The sequence below is a fragment of the Phodopus roborovskii genome, unplaced genomic scaffold (genome assembly GCF_943737965.1).
Source record: "Phodopus roborovskii unplaced genomic scaffold, PHOROB, whole genome shotgun sequence".
NCBI classification, from domain to species: Eukaryota; Metazoa; Chordata; class Mammalia; order Rodentia; family Cricetidae; genus Phodopus; species Phodopus roborovskii.
In genome coordinates this window covers 40,517,811-40,541,446 of record NW_026126433.1, presented here as the reverse complement: position 1 = coordinate 40,541,446, position 23,636 = coordinate 40,517,811, and positions in this window count along the sequence as shown.

Genomic DNA, 23,636 nt, shown 5'->3' with positions numbered 1-23,636 from the left:
AAAAAAAAAAAAAAAAAAAAAAAGACTGTTGCTTAGAGCCAAATGTCACTGTGTAATAGCAGAGACTTTAAAATAGATCAAAGATCATGCCAAACTTTTCCACTCTCCTATCTGCAAGGGATGAGAATGGAAACAATGGGGAGGGGGGAAGAGTAGTTCAGGGGCAAGATACTACTTTGAAGTTTCCATAAAAAAAAAAAAAAACAACTATATTGTTTTACACATGCATCTGTATTTTGAAATTAAAATTGTCTTAAGGTTCAATATAAAAACCATGATGAATTTCATGTACTCACATGAACACCACTTCTTATCCCAAAGACAGAAGAATCCACTTGAGACATCAGACATAACAATTTTGCCACATGTCTCTGTGTGGTCGTGGGAGCAGACTTTCCTGATCCTATGCTTTGCTGTGCAATCAAAGCCAGAAGGTCACAACCCACACAAATGTCACACGCAGGGACACTTGTTTAATATAGAGATTGAGTTTAGAAGCCAAACACATGGGGCTTTTAGAAGATCCCAAAGTTGTTTAGTATTGGTAGTGGTTAGTATTGGTAGTGGTTAGTATTGGTAGTGGTTAGTATTGGTAATGGTTAAGGGCCGGTGTTTGCCTTTGAGAACAAAGGTCCAAATCTTCATTCTGATGATAAAAGAATTAATAAAAGTTTAAATACACAGACACGTGTTATAGTACTTAGAACCATGCATCCTGTATTGAAAACACTCAGTAAAGAATTACTTTAGTTTTTAGAGATCAGATGATTTACTTTTAGTGCAAAATTTTAAGATACAATTAAGAATGTTAGGGATGACTTTTGTTTTTCGTAATGATGACAGATAGGAAGTGTTTCCTCTAAGGTTGATGTGTTGAGGGCTTAGTCCCCAGGTGATGGTACCATTCTAGCTGGTTTTAGAGACTGTAGGAGAGAGAAACTAATTGAGAGAATCAGGGTGATGGGGGTGGTCTTTGGGTATGTCTTCTTCTGGCTCCTGCCTGACTCTCTGTCTTTGCTAGTCATGAAGCAAGGAGCATTTCCCCCACCCCAGTGTTCCCACAGCCATGATGCTCAGTCCAAGAGCATGGTGCTAAAACAAAAATGTTGACTGACCCATCTGAAACTGTGGGCCCAAATGAGTGTTTCCACCTTTATACTATTCACTCATGAGTTTCAGCCATAGTTATGCCAAAGTAACGGGAGAACATAATTCCTAAGGGAGGACAGTGTTTAAGAGAAGTTCTGAACCACCAAACTCAGCTATTTACTAACTTTGAAAGAAAATTTCAGTTTGAAGTTTTTAGAGATGTACTGGTACATCTTGACTCTTCAGAGTATTAAAACAATATCCAGAAAGTCGTTAAAACACATATAGAAAAAGATGTAAAGTTTATTAACTAAGTAAATTCTTATTTCTCAGAAAAAAATCTATCAGTTATTCTTATACACAGGTATGAACACTCAATGGTTTAAAAACAGCATAAATTAGAGAAAAAATATTAATATGTGGACATCTAACAAGAAAAGAAAGCAGTAGATGCAAAATCTATAATGAATGTCAATCAAAAGTATAGTCATAATAACTGAATGATGTAAAATAGTGAAGTCCTTTAGAGTAATTGCTGTGCTAGGCTCTATTAGCATATGGTTAGCAAAGGCAGAGAGTCAGACAGGGCCAGGAGAATACATAAATGTGGAGAATGGGAACTTCAGTTATTTAGTCCCCATAAGTTCACTGAGCTGTTTTGTGTTGTGGTCTGGAACAGACCATGTTAGCATGCCTTCTGAAGGAACCCACAATAAGACTGGCAGTATTTCTCCTGTTCATGTGGGGGGGGCACATAGTGAAGGTGTGTGTGTGTGTATGCATGTGGAGGCTAGTTATCAAACTCTGGTGTCATTTTTCAAGAGATACCCATATTATATTTTGAGGCAGGGTCTCTTATCAACATGGAGCTTCTCCATTAGTCTAGGCTGGCTCATCAGCAAGCCTTAAGGTTCCTCAGGACTCTGTCTCTTCAGTGCTGGGATTAATTTCAAGCTTGCCTCTAGTGCCTGGTTTCTCTTACTGTTGTATCTAAGAGTTGAACTTAAAAAAAAAAAAAGCAAGCTCTTCTTTGACTGGGCTGTCTTCCTACCCCCTTTCCTTTCTTTCTGATGGAAATCCAGCTATTGGATTTCTTTGTATTCCTTACATCCCAAGTCCATATATTTCTTTCAGAAGGCCTTTACCCTTGCTATGATGCCAGGAAGCCATTACTTCAGAAGAGTCCTTTTCTGAGAAATTCACTTTAGAGCTTTCTAGAAATAAACAAAGGAAGACATTTATAATAAAATAATATGTTGACTTATGAATTATAAGCTATAGACACATATACATTGATTGGATTAACACTACTTGGGGGAAAAAAGAACTAAGCACTGCTAGACTATTTCTCACTATAGTGTGGTCAGAATAGCTTCAAGGGTTGTGTGGTGACCCAATTTGTAGAGATATTGATAACAGCTACAGCCAGTACAGGGCCATAAGGAGATGAATCAGACCAGTTAGCACAGGGCCATTGGGGAGATGAATCAGACTCAGGGGGTTCTGCTAGGCTTCCTGCCAGAGAGACACATCCAGCAGCTTTCCCTGTAGCATGCAAATTTGATTTAGTAGCTAACAACTCAAAGCAAATAATTTCTATCATTCTTTCATCATCACACACTAGACGCCTATTCGAGGAATTGTCATAAACATTAATAGTCAAGAAATTTTCATGAATATGCAATGCATTCCAAAAAGCTCATCAGAGAGTATTCATGGAGTTCTCTGAAAAGCAGTTCCTTTTCTTTTTGCACATAGCTTCTTCATGAGGGACACACGAGAGAGGAAAGGGTCCGAATGGATGAAGGGAGATGGAGACAGCTCTCTGTGCAGCCCTGAGATGGTGCCCTCACTCATCAGGACTGGCAGGAATATAATCCAGGCCAGGTGGCTGGCTGTCCTTCCTGGTGCATCTAATTAGATGTGGATTTATACATACTTCATTCATGATATTTGATCTCCAATATTTATAGAACAGATAGCCTTGGAAGCTCATTGGTGTCTCCTGTGTAGCCCTTAAAGTCAAAGTACAGGGGAAAACAAAGCATGATGAATTGTTTTGATGCTGAGATTAAATATAGTTTAATATATTTGAGGACTAGAAACATTTCATTGAGGAGATGCATGCTGGTATTTGAGTCTTTTCTCTCATTAATATGGAAAGTGGAATATGGTATCAACAATTCCTAATTACACTTTAACTTTTAAATGTTAATGATAACACTTATGCCACTAAGGAGAGAATTACATTATAATGGAACTACTTAAACACCTAAAGGTCAATTATCTTACTCTCTGATATTTTAAATGTGTAGTTAGATGAATAGATACTTTTTGTATAGACACCATTACAGTACACATACAATTTTATATTCTCTTTAATTGAAAAGTAACTATATTTTTAGCATATTGAACATAATGGTTTGAAGGAAATTCACTGTGTAATGGTAAAATCTATTTAAATTAACAAATATATTATATTACATAACTATAATTTTGATACAGAGCAGTTACAAAATTCACTCTCATTCACATTTTCAATAGTGTGGTACAACATTAGCAATTATAGTCCATGTGCTTTACACTTCATCTCTTGACATACTCCTCCTAGCTCATGTAATTATGTATTGTCTATTATTTGAGTGAGAAATGTCCCCTATGGGTTCACATATTTGAATACTTGATCCCCAGTTAGAGATGATGTCTGAGGTTCTGGAACCTTTAGGAGGTGAAACCTTTTTTGGCTAGGAGAGGATTTAGGGTTTCATAGATTGGTCTCCCTCTCTGCTTCCTGTTACTAGATGAAATAGGATCAACCTGCTTCTTGACAGCCAGGTTGGATTCAGGCCCCTACTTCCCTGTCTTCTCTACCATGATGGACTCTGACCCTCTGGAACTGGAAGCCAAAATAAACCCCTTTCTCTTGTTTCCTTTTAGTCTGGATATGAATCACAGCAACAGAAAAGTAACCAATACAGAAACTGGTACCAGAGAAGAGGGGTTAAATCTGGCTCTGTTTCTTGGAGGAAATGTGAAAGAGTTTGGAATTTGGGCTAGAGAAGACAGTGAGTGCTTTGGTCAGAGCTTTGGGATGCTCTTGTGGAAGCCTACAAGACAGAAGCACAGACAGTGAAGGCCCAGCTCATGAGGCTTCAGAGGGAATAAGAACTCTGTTTGCAACTGGGCTAAGGGACCATTCACGTGAAAATTTTCCAAGGCGTTTGTATTCTGTTATGTCCTGAGAATTTGCATGAAACTTAATTAAAAAAAAACAATGGGCTAATAATTTGTCGGGGGAGGAAATTTCAAGACAATATAACATTGAGTCAGTGACATGGTTATTGCTGATTATGCAGGTCTACAAGAAAAGGGGTAACAAATGGAGCAGAAATAAGCAATAAAAATGCATGATTTGTAGAGAAAATGAACAACAGGAAATATTATATATATATGTATATATATTATTTTCTTTACCTGTTTGTCTTGATTAATACTTAGATTACATGCTTGTACTATCATAAGAGGAGCTATGACAAATACACAGTGCATCCAACATCTCTTCAACATACTAATTTCAATTCCCTAGGACACATGCTTAGTGGTATTTCTAGGTGGTATGGCAGTCTATCTACTTACCTATATTGATGTACTTTATATCCTTATTTTATATCATCCTCCACTGTAGTGTCTGCTCTACAATCTGTTCCACTAATCAAGCAAAGGCCTAGAGATTTAAATAAAAGACAAGACAGTGGGTCATTGATTCAACAGGAATGCTGAAGGCCATTTATTGAAAGGAAGTTGCAGGCTTATATACTGAATCACAGCACAGTGGAAAACAATCAAGGGTCAAGCGAGCAAGTTCTTGGGCTTCGTTCCTCCCCAGCAGATGTGTGTTAGCAAATCAAGAAGAGTACCAAGAACTACTCTGGTGCAAGATGTTCCTGCCAACAGCTTCAGGCTTGCTCAAGGTGCCTCAGGGGTCCATGCAGAGTCCTATATTCCACTTAAATATTGACTCACTAGAGAGCCTTTCCCTGAGATTCCTACATAGCTAAAACTTTCAGAAAAACAATTTTTCAAACACTACTTGTTTGCTTAATTCTTTTCTCTCATTTGGCCTACTTAAGTTGTCCTGTGTTGTGATTCATAAGATTATGAACTAGATTTGAATGGTGTTGAAAACCAATGAGGACTTGAAACATAAAAGGAATATGGCATCATTCAAGAAAGTTTTTAATATTATGTTGGAGCTGGGTCTGTAGAAATGGCTCAGTGGGTAAGAGTACTGTTCAGTTCCTAGCATCCATGTTGGACATTGCACACCACATGTAACTCTAGCTCATGGTATCCAACTCCCTTTTTTGACTTCCCATACACTTCTCCCCACATGTATAAACAACACACACACACACACACACACACACACACCTATCTGGAGGTGATCAGAAATTGCTGCACCATTATGTGCAGTAATAATAGGTTTGGCTTCCTATTATGTATTTGAAAACATACCAAAGACAAAAAACTGAAATCAAGGACTGCTAATTCTAGTCATTTCAGGTAAGGGCACTCAAGAAACATTAATGAACAATTCTACACATCACAGAGATTCTGTGTAATGCAGTGGTTGGCTTGAGACAGGAAAATAAGGGAGAAAAGAGAATCAGACTCTTGCTCTTTGGATGAGTTAGGGAAGAGGGAAAGAGGATCATTTGGCTCAGTCCTCACGTTCACCAGTTGTGATCACATGCAGCTCAACATACAGATAGTATGTACTTTGCATTAAAATATTAAACATATTGAATACACATGTGTCACAATTTTCATAATCCCCTTTCATTTGATTTTAGCTAAAAGGCTGAGAAATGGTTCCAATCTTTTCTTGTAATATTTGATTTTTTTTACATGCCATAAGGTATTAAAACTGAAAGGGATTTGTGTAACCCCTTCAATCACTGATGAACTGCAATTCCTAGTTGAGGTGATGCTCACTGACCTAATCGATTCTCTCCTCTGCAACATATCTTGTTTCCCTTTCTTGAGGAGTATCCTGTGATTCACACAGGCACTTCCCCAGCCCTTCCGGTGCTCTGCCAGTTCATGGAAGACCTGTGCTCCATTTCCCAGTAGATGTGGCTGTCCTTGGTCCTGCAACTGTAGGAGACAGCTGAAGGAAAGGAGATATGAGATTACATGGACATATGTTGTCTCTTTTTCTAAATAGGGGATTTGTTGCAAATAACGTAAAACAAGAATATAAATCTGTTGTTATTTATATGCTTAATCATCTAAGCTTTAGCGTTTTGCAGGTACTTGATGCAACTGTGTCCATTTGAGCTGAGGCATCTCTGAGTTGGCAGGACTTGCCTTGTATGTCATTCTTATTTCCAAATCATCTTTGGGATATTAAATGTGCCAGTCTGCCTAGGACTATTATATACTTAGCAGTGTTGTAGATCCTTGGATTTTGGTGGGTAACTGTGGCTGGGTGTACAATCTCACTTGCTCTCTATTGTCAAGCAGATGAAAGGAATGCCTACAGCAATCCAAACCGTGCTATATCCTGGGTTCTGTAAGTCAACTCAATCCCAATCAACTTAGCTTTGAGTTGTTCTAAGCACCACCATAAAATTGTGGGATATATCTAACATTTACCCATTAAGTTCTATATGCTTAAGTCACTATGTTTGAAAAGCTCATGGACAACTTAGGTGAGGGAATGTACAGATGAATAATTGCTTATCAATGCACTAAAGTATTGGAGCAGAAATGCCCCAGCAGATGAAGTAATTAAGTGGGCGTGTCTGGCAGCAGGGTGTCAAGCAGATGAAATAGATAGAAGTAACTCAGAATTAAAGAACTGGATGGCTACAGTGTTAAAAAAAAATTAAGGCCTTCTTAGAATCCCCATGACAGCACCCCTTACCAATAGGAAGTAGTTTGGAAATAACAACGCTCAAATTCCCAAATATTGTCTATAAATGTTTGTTTTCATTTAAATGGACTTGGTTATATAAAATAAATAAATAAATAAATAAATAAATAAATTTAGGCAATTTAGAAATTTAGTGTGGTCAGTGGAATGTTTACATGAATACTGCAGGCCTGGCTATAGAGATGGCTAGGTGGTTAAGAGTATTGATTAATTTTCCAAAGGACCCAGGCTTGACTCCTAGCCACCACATGATGGCTCACAACCGTCTGTAACTCCAGTTCCAAAGGATTCCATGGCCTCTTCTGACCCTCACAAGCACCAGGCATTCATATGGTATACACATATATGAAGCAAAATGTTCATATGCATAACATAAAATGATAATGTTTTCAAAAGACTATAAAATACATCATTGCAAATGTTCAGGAGGCAATTATGAGCAGTCACTAGACAGATGTCGGTTGGGAGGAAGTGATGGAACAAGGAAATGATATAAAGAGGTGATAGTAAGTAGGTGAGCAAGAATGTGGGAGAAACAGAAGAGTAGGAGCAGGTGACTAAAAGTCTGATTTCTCAAGAGCAAAGAAGCCAACTTCCTGTCACAGGGCTCTCAGGAGGTTACCCCCCCCCCAGCATACACTGATGTCTCCCTGTTCCTGCTCCCTCCATTCTCAGCAATCCACTTTCATTTTTCCACCTGCTCCTGACCTCAGTGTGCCACCATGTCCTGTGTGTCTCTGGCTGTCTCCTGTGTAAGCTACATGCATCTGTCTCAGTTACTGGCTATCCACCTGGATGGACTGCTTACCTGGCCAACGTGGGATGCCTCTGCCTCCCTTACTCTCTGGGATTATCTTGTTGTTCCCTCTACATTTAGCCTGTGACACTATAGATATGGCCTAATTTAGAATTAAATTTGTTGTGTTGTAAGTTTGGGAGGTATTGCATGTAAATGTGTGCCTTTGCATATGTTAATTTTATTTAAAATAGCACAGATGAAACTATGACTACATTGGATTTTTAAATCATAATTATACTTTTTTTAATTACCAAAATTATCATATTCTGTCTTTCAGTTTTCTACTCTAAAGATAGCTCATTATTTGTGTGAAGACCTAGTCTAGAAAAAAAGCAATTTTTATTTATTAATTTTATTTTTAGGAGAGGCATCATTTCCTTTTCAACTTTTGATTTCCAACCACACTGCTTCTGATTTTCCCCTCCAATGTTTGCCAGCAGCAACATCAGCAACATCTACAAACAGGTTGTCATATCATCCTGTATCCTACTTTTGCATCTACCCATAAGAGCTCTTTATTGAAACTTCATCATTTGTACTACAAGGGAATTTGACCAGAGTGTCTTATTTCTTATTTTTTTTATTTCTAAAAGTCTTTATTTATGTGCACATGAATATGTTTTGGTGTGTATGCCAGAAGATTCTCATGGAGATCAGAGGAGTGAATCTTATTCCTTGGAGCCAGAGTCACAGGTGATTGTGTGCCTCCCGTTGTGAGTGATAGAAACTGAACTAGTATCCTTAGGAAGAACAGCAAGCTCTCCTTACTGTGACTCATCTCTCTAGCCCCCACAAGTGTCTCATTTTCTGTGATTAGTATATTGTTTTTTTACTTTGTAAAAGTCTTTTGTACTTTCTGAGTAATGTTGGCATGTGTGGTACGCTCTTACATGGAGGCACGTTAAGTATTACAACTGTGACAAAAAGGTGGGCAACAATTATCCCATTGAGGAATGGGCTAGGGACCATTTTCAAAATCCATACATCTAGCTTTTGGGAGTAAAACCATAGTTCATTGTCCAAGTCTCTGTTCCTAACATGTTTTCCAGTGGAAGTGTCAGTACCCTAACATTTGAAACACAGTGGCAACATTGTAGACTTCCTCCATTGGCATGAATGAACAAGAATACTAATAACTAAAGAGTCATAAAGGGAAGAGGAGAGAAGCTAACATGTATTGATTGATCATTACACTGGAGTCTTTGTGCAAATACTTTATGTAGATCACTTAGCTCATATTTCATTTTAACTGTGATGAAATTAGGACAATGAAAGTTTTAATTATTCTACAAAATCTGTACATGCTGATTATAGCAGAATTGAGAACAAATGGGGGAAATAAATGAGAAGATTTATCCATAGATATTGAAAAGTAGGACTGTACCATCTCAGAATAAAGGCTTGGGGCTTTAAATCAGGAAACTCGTAAGTGCTGTTATCTGAATGTCTCTGCTCACATCTCTCTCATCTCAATTCATATTGAAATCTTACTCCTTAGGTAATGACATCAGGATGTGGGCACCACAGGAATTATTTAGAGCATGAGGATTGAGCCTTTATAATAGGATAAGTACTCTTTAACAGAAGCAACCCTTAAAAGGTCTCCAGAAAGAAAAAGCTGAAGTGGACTAGAATGTGTTTTGTAAGAGTACCTACCTGGCAGGACTGCTTTACAGATTTAGGGCTGACAAATAGAACAACTATTTTAAGCCTGTTCCTTGAAATAGCCTCTTTATGTAGGGATAGATGAATATAGAGGTAGACAAATCATATGTAGATAATATCAATACACATACTAGAGCTATATTTCAAATAAATGGATGTAGATATGGAAACTGATTAGATAAACTTGGTTGTGCATAGATAACCTATTTGGTCTAAGTTCTAGGTAGAACTCTCTGGTGTAAATTAACCCTGACCAATAAATATCACACAATATGTATTATGATTCATTTTCCTTAGTCTACTCAGGCTCATGTAACAAAATATGGTATGTCCAGTAGTTTTATAAACAACAGAAATCTATATGTCCTAGTCCTGGAGTGTGGGAAGCCCAAAATCAAAGTGCCAGTATATTCATGGTCCTAGTAAGAACCCTTTGTATAGAAACAACTGACCTTCTCACGTACCCTTACCAGGTGGGAAGGACAGTTGTTCTATTGGTCAGCCCTAAATCTGTAAAGCAGTCCTGCCAGGTAGGTACTTTTACAAAACACATTCTAGTCCACTTCAGCTTTTTCTTTCTAGAGACCTTTTAACTAATAGCACGAGGCCCACCCAGATTATCAAGAATAATTCTTTTACATACACTCAACTGTCTATTAATGTGAATAACTACCCAATAGTTTCACAAGGATGCCTAGATTAGTGCTTAATGAAATCTCTTGGTAGTATACCATTCAAAATAACACAGAAATGAGCCCTCCCAGGTGCTTTATAGCCACTGAGTTGCTCTCACACATCAGACCCAGTAAAAGACAGAAGACAATTATAGGGCAGTTTCATGAACATTGTAACTAATTCATTATAGAGAGATATAGGAATATAGGGAAGGGATCTATGGAAAGCCCTTCAGATGGAAATAGGACCAGACAAAGCAAGTATTACTTTATGAAGATTTATTTTCGTTTATGGGTATGTATGTCTGTCTGTATGTAGATATGTGCACATATGTACGAGTATTTGTAGAAGTGAATCCCTTGGAACTGAAGTTACAGGCAGCTGTGAGGTCCCAGACATGGGTGCTTGAAACTGAACTCTGGTCCTTCAAAAGAGAGTTTAATGGCTTAGCCATTTCTCAATCTTCAGCTAGGATTTCATTGTGCTGGGATTTTTCTCTTAGTGGTTAAATTAGCTTCTTAAAATACCAAATTGATGAAATTAAAAATCACACCCATTAACTTTCCAGAGGTCTAGTCACTCAAGATTGGCTGAATTAGGTTTGGAATGATAATAAGGCAAGATCCACATTTTTCTATTGTGATAGTTATCATTAATTTCCTCATACCAGTTAAACCAGTGCCCACAGTTGGCTGGCACTGCTTACACGTTAACTGAATAGAAATGAATGGAGTCAATTTGGCCAAAATCAGCTGAAAGGGAATGCCTAGGTCCAGATTTATTTCCCTGGAGTCTTTGGTTGGTCTCACATATGAAGTGGATGATGATGCTCAAGTTCATTTCCCGCTCCCCCCAGCCACCATTTTTCTGTGAATTGCTTTCCCTGAGGTCACACAGTATGGATGACATTGCAATGAAATGTTCTCCCTTGACTTTTATTATCCAGATGTCCTACTTATAGTGAGAGATGAAAAGGCAGCGAAATAAATGCAGCCAAGCAAAGTGCCAGGAGGGCAAGAATGAGTAAATACATGTTTTCCAGCTGTCATTACTGTTTCCTGGGCAAAGCAGAAGCAGAGGGAAATTATGATAGGAACGCAATGAGCCACAATTTATTTTCCAAGGGATATTGATTTCAGATGTTCCTGTTCCCAGTTCTTTGACAATTGGGCTTTCTAAGTGTCCCAATTGACCACCTTTGTCACCTTCCTCCCAAAGCTTGAATAAACCAGCCTCAATGAAAACCTCCATCAAACTCAGCACTGGCCATATGGTGACAAAGAGCATACTTAGCTCCCATTCTAACCTTTTCATCTCCAAAGCCCAGGAAGACAGAAGTAATTGTGTTAGATTTTTCAGCACAGACTGTTACCAACATAGGGGAACATTGCCAGTTTATGGGATTCAGAGTGATCTCAAACGAGCCCCTGGAATTGCTTAATTGGCCACTCTTCTTTGAAAACACCTAGTACTGGGAATCTCTGCCATTTTTTCCATCTTAAATGCTCCTTAAAGAGGTTGTGGCTGTCAAAGGATGTCCTGAACTCACATTTCCTGAGGGGTTGTTCCCCTGAACCTCAAGTCACATGCTAAATGTTCTAGGTTCTGAGTATGGATTTAGTTTTTGTTTTTTTTTTTTTTTCTGGGAAAATCCTCATGCCATGTAACTTGGAGGCATTTATGCCTTACTGACACATAGTATTTGACCCCTGGTGCCATTTGGAGCTTAGTGCAAAATACTAAGAGTGGACTCTAGTGAGCTAAAAGTGGAATATACTTCACAGTCATGTGGAATAGAAGGTCCTGCTGAATCTTTGTGACTGGTGGTGGCCACATACCATGCATTGATTTAGATCAATTTAGATCAGCAGTTTTCAATGTGTTGGATTGAGACCCCCCAGGTCACAGATCAAATAGTCTGCATATCAGCTATTTACAGTATAATTCATGAAGTAGAACAATTAAGTTATGAAGTAATAAAGAAATAATTTTATGGCTTGGGGTCACCACAGCATAAGGAACTATATTAAAAGGTCACAGCATTAGGAAGGTGAAGAGCCACTGATCTGGATGCTTCAGCATAAGGTAATGAATGAATAAAATGGATCCATGCCTCTTGAAATTTGTGTTCTAGTGAGTACAGATAGGCAATGGATATAATTGAAATAAATAAGACAAGTGTATGCTAGAGGATAACAGATGCCATGGAATAAAGGAAGAAGTGGACCAGGTTTAGAAAGATTAGGATCTTACGGTTAGAGAGATTGGGAGAAGGACCAGTGGGATGGTCAGGCTACTATATTTTGAGATGATATATAAGCAAAAGAGTCAGCAATATGGAGAAAGAAGAACATTTCCCTAGGAGGGAAACAGCTAAATCATGGCAATGGCTATTCTTCAAATTCACAGAAGGTATCTGTATCAGAGTACAAGGAGGAGAGAAAAAAAACTGGAGTACAAGACAGCCATATTGAGTTGTATGGTTTTCTTATTGAGTTGGTAATCCATTTGGGGGCTTTGAGAGAAGAGGCAACAGGCTACAGTTTGCACCATATGATTACTTGCTCTGCTCTGTTGGAATAAATTTAGAAGTAGGAAAATGAGAGAGATATGATAAGAGATGGTTACATTTGTTAGTACCATAAATCTCCTGAAACAAAGGACCACCAACTTAATTATGAAAGACAACAGTGATGTATTATATCAATTTCTGGAAATAATAAGTCTAAATCAAGCTGCTGGTCACACCATGTTCTACCAAAGCCCCCGAGGGAGGATCTACCTGGTCTGCAGATTCCAGGTTCTTTAGCTTGTGCTAATCTCTCTCCTGCCTCAGCCTGTTTTCATATAACTGTCCCCTCCTGGGTTTTCCTCTAATGTCTCTCTTGTGTGTGTCCATTCATTTTTCTTCTTTGTGAGTCTATTTCTGTGACCAAATGGGTCTTTCTCACGAGCATGTCACTCATATTGAGTTGAAGTCTAATTTAAAAAAGTCACACTTTGATTATATCTTCAAGAGCCCTTTTTGAGTCAAGTCACATTCTTAGGGACAGGAAGTTAGGATTTTGGCATAATTTTATGGTCAGTGGGAGGCAGAGGAAACACAATTCTTTGTATAACATGTAGTAGTCTAGATGACAAATGGTGAAAGCCAAGAGGAGGATGGCAGTAGAGGGCCAACTGAGTGTGATTAGATTCTGATTGTAGTGTGATAGCAGAACTGTCAGAATCTGGTGCTAGATTAAATATGAAATGTCTAGGAGAAACTAAAAATAACTCCTAGAAAGCTTACTGAGAAGACGAAGAACTGAGGTACCTGCATGTTAAACAAGATTTGGGAAAAGAAGATTAAAACATATGCTTCTTGATATGTTGAGATGATTACTTAGATAAGGATAAATGCTGAGTGCGAAATTGGATAGATGAGCCTATCATTCATGGCAGAGTCTAGCTTGAAGGTATGAAAGGTATACATTTACAAATATTCAACACATGAAGGAAAAACCAAATAACTGGCAATGATCATCCAGAAAGTTGTTTATTCAGCTCTTGGGAATTTGGAGAAAAGACTCCAAATCAATACATCACAGAGCTGCTTTCACATTAGTGTTTATGGTAGCGATGTTTACAGTACCTGAATTGTGATAGCAGCATGGGTACCCATCAATAGAAGATGCACAATCAAATTTTAAAAAGCATACCAACGAAAAAGGGAGTGTACTTTAAAAAGATGGTCACATTCTGATCCATGGAGAGAACAAGTAGAAAAAGAGACCAAGTGGGAGAAACTAGCAACATGCAAGAAAGACCAGGAGACTGAGGAGACCTTGAGCACTGTGTAAAAGAAGTGTGAAGAAGGATTCATTGCTAACTGTATAAATGCTGCAGATCAGTCAGAAATAAAGACGAGACCTAATCATTGGGTTTAGAAACAGGAACATAAATAACATGGACAGATTGTGATGGAGTAGAGATGGAATTCAAGAGAAAATGGCAAGAGAGGATTTGGGGTGACAAGTAAAGATCATGTTTGTAAGGAGAGGACTTTGGAGCTGAGGAAATGACTCAGTGGGTAAAGTGCTCCTAGTACAAGCATGAGAACCTGGGTTCTATTCCCCAGCATCCACTTAAAGAGCCAGATGTAGGAGTATGTACCTATATCCCAACACTAACTCTGGGATGTAGAAGCAGAGACAGGGCAATCCCTGGGGCTCAGTGACCAGATAGCCTAGCATAATTGGTGTGCCCCAGGTTCAGTGAGAGACCTTGTCTCAAAACATAAGGAAAGGGGTAGGGGAACACTTCCAGTGTTGACCTCTGCCTTCATATGTGCACCCATGCACTTGCATGTACACATTCAGATTAAAAAGTAAAGGAGACAGATTTTAATCTTTGTGTTTTTAAGTATTTATGTGTTGAAGGCAATGATCTGGAGATGGGGATGCCACATGATTTCCTGATGACTCCTCTATTATCTTGGTGTCCTCATCCTCTTGACCATAGGCAACTTTGTTTCTACCTGCAGTTCACAGGCAGCCTGCTCAGGAGGGAATGTCCTATACTCTGACTTACCCACACTTCCTTTGTTTTGTTTTTGGTTCCAGTATCTTCAGATCACCATACCCTAAAACATCATCATTAGATAATTTCTCTGGCAATCTCCTTGGGCTTGGGAATAACTGACACCAGAGCATGGAAGCTAATGTATTCGCCAACTCAAAATATGAGCCCATTAAGTTCATTTTGATAATAGAATTACAAATCCAGCATCCACACAAAATTAGACTCCATTAGTTCACCTCTGTAGCATTTGTATCAGCCAAGCTGTGTTGTATTCTCTGTGTCTAAGTAGTTTCCAAATGGGTACCCTGGTGTGGATGCTTCCAGCTCCATTTCCCATGCTCCCTCCAGAATCCCCTCTCTTAAACGCAAAGCTGGCCCTATGTTTCGCCTCTACAAAACTTTCCCAAAGATCACATTGTTGTCATGTATGTGTGCTCACAACTGTCTCTGTCCACTGGTTTCTTTTGTTTGAACTGCTCCCCTCCACCCCCGTGTTATCCTATTCCAGAAGTCAGTTTATATTCGTGTTTCTATGTGAAGCTCTGGAAACCTCTTCTGTTTGACTCTTCTTACCAGCCAACCCCAGGGAAGAGGATTGCTCTTCCTTCTGTGCTCCCAAACGATTTGCGAATGACACAATGATGTTTTTAATGTATACCAGTGTCCCTTTTCTCTTTCTTTCTTGATTACATGGTGTCATCTGTGGTGGTGGAGACCCTGAGGGATTCTCTTTTCATTTTCGCACTACTTAGCACACACAGTTCTGAGAACACCATAGGAACCGAACCCCACACATTAAATGAATCATTGTCAAAGGCTGACACTCACCAGGGTGCCTGTCTTGGTCAGCTTCTTGTGGGTATTGAAATGCAACATTCTTCCTCATCACTGTCTACTCTTCCCCAGGACATTCTCTAGATGCGAAGAGTTAATTTCTATTGGGTCTTTCTATGTGAATCAGCCTTATTGTCTGATTTGTGGATGTAGCAGTACACAGAAGTCACTGCTGCCCTTGGGTTCAATAAGAAACCTTTTTACAAAGGTCGTGAAGACCAGAAATAGAATTCTAGTGACAAATGTGAAGGCAAAGAGGATGTTTTGTTATAAACAGCCTGCCTGCTCCTTTGCAGAGAACCAAAACTCATTCACTCATTTTGCAATTAGGAATGAGGTGTTCTTTGTCTCTGGCATTGCCGACAAACGAGACATCCTGTTCAGGACCAGCCAGGAAGACCTATAGAGTTTTGATAGGTAAAATGAAAGCTAGAGCTTGAATTATTTTCACTACTTCTAACCCTCCATCATTCCAGAGGATGGGGTTGACTGCTATGGGTGACCTTTAAGCCGACCCTGCTAATTAACAAGAAGCTATGGACCCAGAAGCCAGATGGGAAGCACTTCATGCTCCTAGAATGTTCCTTATCCTGGGACAGTCTAAAATTGACCTTATCATTATGTGTTTGAATTATTATAGAGCACTGATGCCCTCAGACATTCATCAAGTGTCTATGTAATTCCTGTGACCCAAGGAGAATGAGGGAAATGGAAACACACATTTGATACGACAAAATCATTAAGGTGGCTGCAGCATAAAGTGACTGTTTCATCAAGTGGCATTAGGCTGAGTGATAGCCAGGCCTTCTCAGTGGTATTTTCAGTTAGGGAATGTGAAAGGGAGTGCCTTTCTTTAGAAATAGAAATGTAAAAATTTTTAAATTATATTTATTTATTTATTTATTATATTTCTCATTTAATTTGTATGTGTATATCAGTGTGTGTGTGTGTGTGTGTGCAGATTAGGGGATGTGCGTATGGATCAAGGTGTGTGTGAGTGTGTGTGTGTGTGTGTGCGTGTGTGTGCGCGGCGAGTGCACGTGCGTGCATGCGGGCATATATCTAGAAATCAGTGGACAACTATTTGGTGTTGGTTCTCTTCTTCCACCATGTGGGTCCTAGACATTGAACTGGGGTTGGATAGGGTGGGGAGCAAGCACCTTTCCCTGATGAACCATCTCACTTGCCTGAGAAATAGACTGTTTTACTTTCGCTTGCCTCTTCTGTCTGGAGCCTGCAGGAGGTAGCCGTGTGATATGAGAGAGGGTGACAATCTAGGCTTGATAAATAATCCTATCCTTTGTTACCGACTGAAGTGAACACATGCTTCATTGTTATGAACTCCATTTCTCTTCCTTATGCCTGCCTTCTGTGAAGCTTCGTGACGAGGGTTAACCATGTCCCAATGCATAAGCCATGAAGCACCATTCTTACACTGTGATGAGTCAGCTGCAGTGGGCGTAGTTCTGGTGGGGTTTCCTCTGTCACTGTGAGGTGACAGGGATTTGAGCATTACGGTGGCCATTTAATAATGCAGCTTGAATCACAGATCAGAAAAGGCACCTGGAAGGTTCATCCAAGTTTTCTCAGAATGTATCATGCTGCCTCTCAACTCATGGTTAGGGCACATGAAGGTAGGATGAGTCGGTTGCACCATGTTCTATGACATCTGTTCTCTATCCTGTGAAGATCAACACAATTTTCTTTTTAAAAAGATACTTATCCTTGAGGGTCTTTAGGTGTTGAGACACAGAGTGGAGGAACAATAGCCTGTAAAGTCTATACATTCACTGCATAAGCTGAGCATATGAGTCAAAGATCCAAGTACTAATTGGGAGAGTCTTCATCTATAAGAGGTGGATTTTAGGTCAAGTTTGGAAAGATCATTGTATTTCTAGCTATGTGACCTTGGATATGTTACTAATCTCTTTAAGATCCAGTTTCTTCACAGGAAAAATAGAAACAGTAATACATTCTGGCCAGAGTTATTACAAGGTTTTAATCACAAAATATTGGAAAAGAAGATACAAATAAAGCCCCAATATAGACAAATAAATATGTAAAATTGTAAGGTAATAATAAAACAAGTTAAAATTTCAGAACACAAAAAATAAGTGTTAAGTAAATGAACACAATTAAGGGAAGCTAATTAGTGTGAGTATCCAATAACTTTAAGTCTACTGAGGTAGGTGGGAGTCTGTAGGCTGAGGTTGCCCTGGAGATCAGTCCACAATATCTGAAGAGCTCCAGATGTTGGCTGAAGTTCAAGAAGATGGAAGGGTAAAGGAGGCTCACTTTGTCAGCAGGATTACTGAGTTAGGTGATAAGGGCAAGGGCCAAGACAGCATCATAGTTCTAAGACAGAGTCAATAGAGCAGGTATGAAGATGCAGAACCTGGGTAGTCCTTCCAGTCTAGTTGTTGAGTCAGCTGCTGGGAGTATGTGAAAGATGGAGAGATGGAAAAAGATAGCTGAATGTCATCCACTTTGATCTGAATGTGTCTGGGCCCTGGCACAATATAAGACCTCCTTTGAGGTGTGAAGATGAGAGTACACAGCTGAGAGAGTGGCTAAGGCAAGGGAGTGTGCAAGAGAGGGGAAATGCTACTGCTGGCAGGAGGAACAGGAATACAAATGTGAATAGCCGTGTGCCAAGTGGGAAGGAAGAACAGTTGAGAGGAGAGTTGTGTCCTGAGGACACGAGACTTCATCAAACTGGGTGGAGGAAATCAGGCTTGATGAAAAGTAGTTCAATGGTTATGGGGTGGAAAGACTGGAAGGGTGGCGACAATGGACTAACAAACACAGGAATGTGGGCAGGAAGAACAGAGAAGTTGGGATCTAGATGAAAATATGCAAAGAGTGAAACATTCTGGGCTCAGGCTGGAGATGGTGAAAGCAGGACCCATTCCTTGTTGCTTCAAGTCTCATTCCTTTTGGTTAATCTTAGGAAGAGTAGAAGCTTCCAGAAAGCTCCCCTGTGGATCTGTCAGCTAAACTGAGGTTTTAGGAATTGGACAGGAAGCATCAAGAAGGAAGTTTCTAGGAGCCTTCTATTCTCTCAGAACCACCTTGCTCCCAGAGTATATGCACCACTGGGACTCTGCAGCAAGGAAGCCTTGCAAGGAATGAGAGGCCTCAACTACTACTGATTAGAGGGGACCTCCTCCACTACGCCTGTGGTGCTGTGGGGGCTAAATCCATAACTTTGTATGTGGTAGGCAAATTTACTCCACCACGGAGCCACATCTCCAATTGGCAGAACTTGCTTAAACTGGTATCTCAGTTTGACAAGGTGTTTGAAAATGAATTGGGAAAGGAGAGAAAAAATTTTGAAGGGCTTTAATGAAGGGAAATGGGTTGCGCAAAGGGATAGAGATTGCATTTTAAAAAATATCTCAGAATGTAAGCAAACCATCTAGTGGAAGGTAACAAGAATGGCAGATTCCTTCAGGTCGGAAGCAGCTGTGGATGCTTCTGAGACCTGTCAGCACCTACTCATCACTCTCTCTTCACTCTTTGGCTTTCCTGGGATGTGGGGCAGCTGGAAGAGGTTCTGTAACACTTTCCCTTCTCCCAACAGATAGAAGACTTTTGTTGAAACATAATGTGATTCTTCACAAAAGTACTCTGATAAAATAGAAAAGGCAAAATTATGAATCAACATATTTGAATTCTTATCTCTCCCAGGTCTTTGTGAATGTGAGAACCATAGTCATATCATGCTATCTCTCTGGTTTTGTTCCATCTGTAACTCCATATTAGAAGATATCTTCCAATTTTAATATTTCATAATTCTGTAATCCATAAAGCCACATATAAAGAAAAAACATAATAGGCCATTTTTATAATTCAAATGAATATCTTGTCTTTATTATTATTATTTTTAATGAAAAGAGAGGTTTGAGATCAATTTCAAATTGGGCTTATTCATTGAATAAATGGAATTCAGTCTTTGTCTGTTTTTAGCCTTGGAGGTGACTCACCAGCATAAAATAATGTACCAGAAAGATGATGTATCTCGATTTTGTATTTGCATTCCTTTAGAACTGCTTTATCTTACATTCTTTTGGAGATATATCTTGATTTAATCTGATTTCAGATTATCCTCAGGCCTTGTGGTGAAGTTTTCAGTAGATGTAGATTTCAATTTAAAGGCTATGGGTTTCAATGATTTCCAAATAGATTTCACCTTTCTTTTAGCTGCTGTGACCCAAGTTATTGCCCTTGTTGTTACCATGGTAATGATAACTGACATCACTTATTCTAGAAGCAGACAATTCCCACACATACTCAGTAAACCTTGGAGATTAAAATACTCAGAGAAAATGTAGACTCTGAAAGATAAATCTGTTTTTCCTACACAAATTCTACTTTCAACTAAAATATATAAAATCTATTGGCATAGCATCTTTCTCTAGGCAATTTAAATTATTTTAAGAAAACTCAATCTTGATGTTTGCCCTTATTGGAGGAAAACTATCTCTATATGTTTTTTTTTTATTCATCCTCCAGGATAGAACCTACTACAGTTATTTTGATAAATTGTCATAATGTAAAGTAGTCATCTAAATATTTATTCTTGAATACATAGGCCCTAGCTGCTCTCAATCATGATCAGAGAATCTTCATTTTGCTATGGGCAATAGCCAATGCAGAGATTAACTGGACAAGATGCTGGGAATAAGAGCCCGAGTGCTCAGCCCTAAATGAAACATCTACATTAATACCTCCCCACACTACAAAGGCCCAGGAACATTGTGGAAAGAGGGGGTAGGGTAGACAGACTACAAGAGCCAGAGGATGGAGAAAAGGTTGAGCAAGGAAATACTGTCTTCTACACACTGCATAGCTAAGGCACTCATGAACTCACAGCATAGCATCTATGGTTACCTGTATGAGACCTGCATAAGATCAAGACACCTACATTTTAAGTGTAGTTGGGGTAGATGATCTCCAGGCCCGACCTATTTCTGAAGAGCTATTGGCAGGTGGTAGTTTTCTGGGAGACTGGGGAGTCTTTTTTTGTTTAGGATGTGGCCACTGCTAGATTCCCCATGATCCAGCAAACGTCTCTACACACATGAACATACAGGCAGCACTAAATGGATTTAGTGGATTATTAGAGAGAGAGAGAGAGAGAGAGAGAGAGAGAGAGAGAGAGAGGGAGAGAGAGAAAGAGAGAGAGAGAGTTATGTTGTAGGGAATATGAGGGCAGTCAGAGGGAGAGAAATGGCAAATACAGATAAACAATTTTTTCACATTTATTAATGAAACTCTGAAGAAGTAAACATTTTTTTAAAAGGGAAGATAACTCTATAGTTTGGGTGCTTACTGTATACTACAATGTTCTTTAGGGCCTTCCTTGAAAGGATTATCCTAGTTAGTCCTTATTTATCATAATGGGATCTGGGAACCTAACTGGGAAAGACCATAAAGAGGCCTTTAAGAAAAGAAATAATGGATATTTAAAGCTGTCTTGCTATGTTGTACCAACCTTGCCCTAAATCTTTTCCAAAGTGTGTTACACTTACTTTGAATCAACATGATTGTGTGGAATGAAGACACTGGTAGAGCTTCTATAAATTGAAGCAATGCAGGAAAAAGGAACCAACGAAGGAGAAATTGGCAGACTCCGAAGAAACAGTTTATCTCTTACCATTTTTGTAAACATAATAACATAAAGGGATGAGACAACAAATGTCAGTGATCACCAAATTCATTAAGTAAAAGTCCTTGGAAAAATGTGACAATGAATGGACCAAACTATCAACAAACAAGTCCAGTAACTTTTATTAACATCACTCTAAGGAGTTCCAGATTTTTAGTTCCCTAGGACAATATGGTTAGTTGTATACAGGACTACACAGAAAGTAATGTGGACCATTACAAAAAAAAAAAAACAGAACTTGACCAGCTTCTGAATCAAGCTGCCATTCTCATGTCCCTAGATAGTCATGTTGACAAATCTTAGGGAAATGCACTTGGTCAAACTTGGAAAGTGGAAGACTATACAACAAAGGATCCAGTTATTGGATGAGTAAATGCCAAGAAAGAAAGAGGCAAAAGCAATCTTAAAATCAAAAGAAACTTAAGACATAGTACAATTAAATGCAAGGTGTGGATATTTTAGATCTCAACTGACAAAACCAACAGTGAAAGACAGTTGTCATTGTTGTGAGTAGGAGAACACTCAGGCATTGATGTCACTAAGGAACTTTTAGATGTGGTAGTGTGGTAATATGAAAAATATTCTTAGCTTTAGAGACATATTACATTAGCCAGGATTTTCTGGAAAGACAGAACTAATACTATGTAACCAGTAATGCAAGACTATAATAATACTGAAAAACACAAGGTAGTAAGAGCCATCTTTTTAGGAGACTTTTCCCCTTGCTGGCTTTGACAAAGCAAGCTGCATGTGGCCAACACTGCAATGGAAAGTTATGTAGTCAGAAGAAGAGAAAGATAGAGTATGGGGGAGTTTATTAAGATGTTGGCTGAAGTAACTAACTATGGAGGCTGGGGAGTCTCAGAGTGAACTGTATGCAAACTGGAGACCTGAGGTATCAGTTGCATGGCTCAGTTCAAGTCTAAATATCTTAGAATCATGGAAATTAATGGTATAATTCAGTATGAGAATGAGGGCCCAAGAACTCTGGGGTCCCACTGGCACATGTTCAAAAGTTAAAGAACCTAAAGTTCTGACATTCATAGGAAGAAAAGAATGGGCATCCCAGCTCCAAGAAAGAACAAACTAATTCACGTTTATTTTTTGGTTCTGTCAGGGACTCAGCTAATTGTATGATGCCTGTGTACACCAAGGGTTGATCTCTCAAACTCAGTCAACTGAATTGCTTATCAATCTTCTATGGAACACCCTCACAGGTTTACCCAGGGATAATTTTTCCTGCTAAGTCCTTCAATCTAGCTAAGTTGACACCTAAAATTAACCATCACAACAACAATATACTAGTTAGCACTGCTGTGTAACAAATTAGAACACACCTGGATGTTCAAGCAACACCCGATTACTATTTCAGTTTCAGTTAGTTGGGCCTGAAAACAGCTTAGCTAGGTTCTCTGTGAGGATCAAGAGTACCAAGGTATCTGCAGGGTCAAGGGGCCCATAAGAGGGTTGAGTGAGGAGGGGTCCACATCTCAGCTTGTGAAGTTGTTGGCAGAATTTAACTCCTTTACACAAGAATAGCTGGGGGTCTATAGTACCTGCTAGTGGTAAGTTAGAAGTCACCATCAGTGCTTTTCCTGAAAGACCTTTTCACTGTGGAACTTACAGCATACAGCTTGCTTCTTTAAAGCCTTCAGGGGTGTCTCCTCAAATGACAGGTAATCATAGCCTTTATTACTATTGTAATTGCCATCATCTTCATTACTATTATTGTGTGACATGTATAAGGGCACAGTAGTGCTACAGTGTACACAGGAAGTCATGGAAAAGCTTAGTGGAGTCAGTTCCCTCCTTTCATCATTATGTGGCTTCCAAAGATTGAACTCACATCTTCAGGCTTTCACAGAAACATGATTTATGCTGTGGAGCCACCTCTCCAGCCCCTATTTGTTATAATCTTACAGTTCTTCTAATCATGCTCATTTTGACATCTCCATCTCACAACCGATACCCCAACTCCTACCCTCTAAGTCTCTGGAGAATAGTAGATGGGATCTAGGTGCCTAAGTTATTTCATAATGACTAAGATGAAAACTGCTCTAGTTAATTGTAAGGCCTTACCAGTAAAGGAGGGAACATTATAGTATTCCCTAGAAGGTCACAGAAGGAAAGGTTTGAGACCTTGCTCCATCTTGGTCTCAGGTCATCCTCTCAGACTGCAAGAGCACAAATGTGGGAAATTAAAGGCAAGCCAGGCTGGAATGTTTGTTGACATGCCTGTGGCTGCCTCTTAACTTGCAGCACTTATTCATTAGTAGACGAAGCTTGAGAATGTTCTGTCCTAGAGTCTTTTACTTCTTGGAACTGGTGTTCTTCTGGAAATGGACTGGGTGCTCAGAAGCGATCCAATCCAGGTGGAATAGGATGTAGTCTTCATATGATCA